We start from the raw sequence: 6000 nt of genomic DNA on the forward strand, positions 1-6000 counted from the left end.
TCAAGAGATTTTTGTACAGAAGTAGCACGTCAAGTCATCAGCAGGTAGAGCATGAACTGGAAGGTCCTGGGTAGCTTTTGCAGGTGAGAGTGGTGAGAGAAGCTGAGATTGATGTACTAGGAAGACGTGTCAGAGTCGTGGCCAGGGAGAGGGTGAATGTCCATATTCCCTGTAGGGGGCAAGGAGAGTTGGGAACTGATATTACACCAGCAGTGTAGATGAAGGTACATATTAGCTCACAGCTGTCAGCTAGCTAGGGAGATCCACGGTTTAGGATATGGGAGGGAGGGTTTGAAGGAGCGAGTGGGATAGTGGTACTGTAAGAGAGCAGCAAGTGGTAAGTTGAAGACTTGCAAGTGGTAGAGAAAGTGCTTGGGGTGTGGCTTGAGATTCTGTGCAGTAGCACCTCAAGCATTCCAAGTGCCGAATGGGATTACCAAATAAATGATCTCAGGCCCAAATAACTGGACAGACTCAAAGAATATGGCAAAATACTACTTTCTAATTAGTTTTAATAAATTATGCAAACCTGGCGAACAAACAGATTGTAGCTCACACAATCACAATGCATTTCACCGACACAAAAGGTTTTATACCTCGATGTACGTCAGCTATGACATCACGCTAGATGGCAAACAGTAAAAACCTATTGGGCGGAGGGATTGGTTAAGGGAACATATATACCTATAGTTCATATAAGTGTTAGTATCATCATTTGCTGCCCCTTATCTGGTAGGCACACCTTGCACAACCTCTTACTATGTAAAATACTGATAATAGCATAACAACAGCAGTGGATAGGCTTCTGCAACGATGTATGGTCCACCATTACATAGCCCTCATGACTGGTTGGCACTCTCTTCCAACCCTGGACATTCAGGTCATTAGCAGCATGTAAGCAACAAAACCCAGGTGCAAGGGAACAACGTCAGACAACTGCCCTCCTTAGCTAATTAGCCTACCATGTCTTATCAGTTAGGCCCTAAACCAAGGCTTCTTCTCTGTAGTTAACCTTGCTGACTGTTCTCTTCCTCTAAACTTTAAAGGGAGTAAAGGTACATTGCTAGCTTCGCCTGGAGCTTTATGAAAAGGCCTTGTCTTCTAGTCTCTAACCAGGTGTAAAGAGACCATGATTTTGTCCATTCTGTCCTTCGATTTAGTGCTATTTGAGTCAATTATATTGGGTGCCATTACTCTCCTTGGCCTCTGGAGACTTAGTTGCTCCGTCTTGCATGTGCTTTCTGCTTCTTTGATTGTTCAATACTTGGCATTCACAATTATTCACTCCTTTACTTAATCTAAGAGAAATATGTCTAACGTACATGGCTTTTCCTCTTTGGGTCCTCTTGTGCCTTGTAGTTGCTTCTTGCTTGTGCATCCTTGATTTTGAGCCAAGCAAATATCCTTTGTTCTTGCACAAATTTGTATTTGAGCACCTGTCAGCTCTGCAGCCTTGGTTTTTCGCCTCAAGGCCTCTCACTATTATAGGATGTCGACGTCCATTTTCTCAACATGGCTGCTTTACTTGCGTTATATTTCCTACTTTAGGAAGCTTCTACATTGTCTTATCTACCTTGCGTGTCTGCATCTATATACATCTACTGCATCTCTTGTTACTTATCATCTATGTGTATATGGTTTTCTTCATCTTCGCATATGTTTACTTTGTCACTTTAGTAACATCTTCATTCTCTAGATATCCATACATCTTGTTTAGTGTGTCCAAATATCTTCTTTTCTTCATGACATCACTTCACACCTGTCAGACTTTACTTATAGCTCTTCTTTGTCCAGTGGTGTCTGCAGGCTCATATCTACTGCATCAGTTTGAGGGTACATTCAATACAGTTGTCTCAGTGCATGACGTCTCTCATACCTTCGATGTGGTATTGGGATGTTACCAGTTGTTATGCTCAGTGTTCTCTTGCTGTTCTTCCAATGTGACAGAGGTGAGAGGGTGGGCTCTATAGATGACATGTACATCTTCCTCCCTACATTCCCCCCTCTGGTCAAGTCATAGACCACCTCTTCAATTTTCTTCACCTTCTCTTCACACTGTGGTTTCTTCGGATTCCATATCTTTGTCACCCCCCCTCAGGTCACCCACATTCTTTATGTGTTCATCCACACTCCAGGTCATGTAGCAGCATTCCCCAGTCGGTAAACAAAACACCTAACGTCCCACATAATTCTAATAGTCCTTAGGATATTGAAACTTTGTTTCTGGGAGTGCCATGGTGTAGAGGAGGAGCCAAGTACCCTTAGCTCAACTGTTCCGTCCCTTTTACCTGTATGTTGGAAACCAGAATATGTGACATATACAGAACAGTTGAACCAACAAAGAGCAGAGTATGGACTTTGGGCAGTACCAGTGAAAATACCGACAGCCAAGAGTCTCCTGGAGGCAAGGTTCCCATTGAGAAAACCATAGCTACATGCAAGAAAATATGATGGCCATTTCAATAAAATCCCTGAAGAAGCAGAGCCAATAAACGGCAAGGACGAATGGTAATGTCACTAACCATCGCCAGTATACGTCATGCAGAGCTGAGATGACGTACCCAGAAGAGATGCAGAGACCAGAGAATGCAGATATTCTATAAGGCATCAAGAAATTATCAAGGATAAGTGACTTCTTGGGATCAAGGTGAAGAAGTTTATGCCACAAAAACAGATGAAGACATTGGGCCTCATTACAGGTCGGGCGGTCCGGAATTAACAGTGGCGGTAAACCCTGTTAATTCCGGACCGCTCGATCCCGAGTCCTGCAGGCGGAGGTGATCTTCCCGCCAGGTCTGACCTGGCGTGTTGAAAACCTCCCACCTGTAGGCGGACGTGGAAACACCAGCACCATCACGAGATGGTGCCGGTGTTTCCACTTCCCCATTCCCATTGAGTCCTATAGGACTATAGGACTCAATGGGAATGGGAATTTACCGTATTCCGCCTCCGGAATTCCCGGGACACCAGGGCTGTAATGCCCTGGTAATTCCGGGAGTCACGGAGGCGGAAAGGTAATACGAGTCTGGCAGTAACCAGGCGGTTTTACCGCCACGGTTACCGCCGGACTCATAATGAGGCCCATTGAGTCATTTTACACGTGTACAGATGCAAAAGAAACACAAGGAGGCAAAGTAATCTTGAAAGCTAGCTTTAAGCTTATAGTGAATAGAGGGTGGCAAGTGCCGACATATGAATATATACTTATGGATAAGTAAAGGATGGATGTTTCCACTACGCATTATAGCAGTGCTGGACAGTAGCAAGAAGGCCTCATTTCTTGTGTGTCGCAGTTAAAAAGCAAATTGAATTACAAAGTGAATCTCAGCAGACGAGGCCGGATGAGCCAAGAAGCCAAGGGGCCTCATTAGCACCATGGTCCATGCCGGTGTCCGCCATGGCGGAATGGGGATTACCACCCCATTCCGAGGTTGGTGGGGCAGTAATTCCCCATGCCGCCATGGCCCTTCCCCATTCCCATTTATGCCCCATAGGGTTCAATGGGAATGGGGAAGGCGCTAATAACGGTACCACAAATTGCGGTACCGTTATTAGCACCTTAGTCCCTTTGCGGGTCCCTACTTTAACAGCTGGAAAAACCAGCCGTTAAGGTCGGGTCCCACAAAGGGACTTCGTAATCAAGCGATAAGGGTTTAACGGCGCCGACACCTTTTACGGCGCCGTAAACCCTTAACGCCAGGGTCGTAATGAGGCCCAGAACTTATCAAACTGGAGTGAACTGACATTGGAAACAAAATCGTGTCAAAGAACAAACTCCTGTTCAGAAGCCATGAACATAACAAGGAAGACATCAGAGGTTATATTAAAAAATAGTATTAAATGCACCAAAAGGCTCGATTCCATGGTCTCTAGTCACATGGAAGTATGAAGTTGGACGAACGAAATGGTCAGACCTACGCACGAGGGCAGACCGTGCTTCTCACTCTTTACATTTCCCAGAGTTAAGAGCAAACTCAAGGCCGAGCTTCAAAGCCTAATTGACAGTAGACCACTGAGATGATGATGGATTGATATGCTAACTGGTGAGAAGCAATGGTTAAGGCGAGCTCACTAGCATCTCGATGGCCAGCCTGCATGCTGCTAGACGTAGATGGGAACGTACTGATGAAGGTTAGAGTGCCAACCAATTGTAGAGGACCGTGTAATTAGGGGTCCTATAGTTGTGTAAACCAATGGGACGTCGTGTATTCAGTGACGTTCAAAGTGGTCATTTTTAGGGGTGGGCTTAGTTGCCCCACCTGATGTTAAATAACCAATCACATATTCACACTTTTTTTAGACTAGTATGGATTGTATACTTAGATGTTCACTCAGAGCCAATCAACCATACTCATAGGTTTTTAGTAGTTTGCCACATAGGATAACATTGGTACATACGTAGGTTAACTTCCTGATGACAAGCTTTTCTTATAGGATCTCAGTTTTTACTAAGAATGTTTGATTAAGAGGATCAGCGAGTTTGTTGATGTTTGTTATGCTCCCTGATTTAGATAATTGATATTAAAACAGTCTTCCATTTTCCAACTAGCTGAGTCTTTTCAATTATTGATGTATGAATAAAAATCTGCATCCCCATCCACCCCCAGGGTAATTGCTACTCATCTTAAAGGGCTGGGCTATCCAGTTTAATGGTATTTCCTTTCAGGTGTTCACGGGTGGTGTTTTCAGTCTGTGTGTGCTTAGCAGCCACAGAATTCACATCAATCATTATCTTCATCCCAATATCTTGCTTCACTGTCTTCTTGCATTGTCCTACGATTATTCTTACAAGACAGAATCCTAACACTAAAACTAGTATTGCTCCCAACATTTTGAAGGCATTTGCCATCCAGGTTGAAACCCATGAGAACAGAGTCAAAAAACAATCTTCATCTTCGGTTTCATCTACTTCTTTCTCCATTTTCATATGCAGAGTTAACAACAATGTTATTGCTTCTGTCAGGGTTCCATTTCCTCCATCATGGGCAGGTATTTATGTACAGCAAGAAGGCACGATCTTTGCGCAAACGCTTCCTTCCATTGCTGTAATTAAGTCCAGGACATACCTGTTCTGGAGGCTCGTGAGCCTGATGGGCCTCAATTCTTCTTTAATCGCATTAAATCCTTTTATCGTCGTATTAATCGTTTGTAGCAGCTCATATCTGGTGATTTGTAACCACTTGGCATTTGCTGCAGCCTGAATTCCTGGCATGAATATAGCTGTAAATATCACTGCACTGCTGTCCTACTGAACAATTTATGTTCACCTGGAATGTCATAATAAGCCTCTATTGATTTTGCCGAAAAATAGTTCTCTCACTTCTGTCGGGTGAGGTTGAGCGACCTCTTCTTCCTTTGGTGTGCATCCATTTTCAGATCAGCGTCAGTGGTGTGTAGATCACGTTGGGGGATCACCAACGCAGGAACATGTATTATCACTATAGAACATATTTCTCCCCAATTCTTAGGTAGTTTCTTATACGTCTTGGATCCACAGGCCCAATAGTGGTCCATTAGCACAGCAGTTCCTCCTTTCATTCCTGCTAGATGGCTGAGGCACTTCGCATTGTGTATAGTTATTTCTCTTGCTATAAATGTTATGGCTGTGCTCATGGCATAAGGAATGAGAGAACATACATAGCAGCTCTTATCCGACATTGTTCTCCCCACCTCACTCATGTGTTGATACCACATGCTATTTTTTAAATGGGCGGAAATTAAGGTGTGTATTTATGTACTGATAATTTTCTCCAACATCCCTCTTAAGTCGATTAATTTGTTAGGAAATATCAGGGAAAATATCACTTGTGCTTTTGTTAGGGATAGAAACAGCTGTCTCCTTGTTGGATACTTCATCTATATTGTAAATTGAAGGGTTATTATCCAGTCAACAACTGCTAGGCACTGTTCCCAATTGTGTTGTGTTCTATTCGAATGTGTGGTCAGCTGCCTCCTGGGCTATATCCTGTGACTGGTCAGGATGATGAAAAGTAGTTAATA

Source organism: Ambystoma mexicanum, chromosome 1p (genome assembly GCF_040938575.1).
Source record: "Ambystoma mexicanum isolate Mex_15411 chromosome 1p, UKY_AmexF1_1, whole genome shotgun sequence".
Taxonomy (NCBI): domain Eukaryota; kingdom Metazoa; phylum Chordata; class Amphibia; order Caudata; family Ambystomatidae; genus Ambystoma; species Ambystoma mexicanum.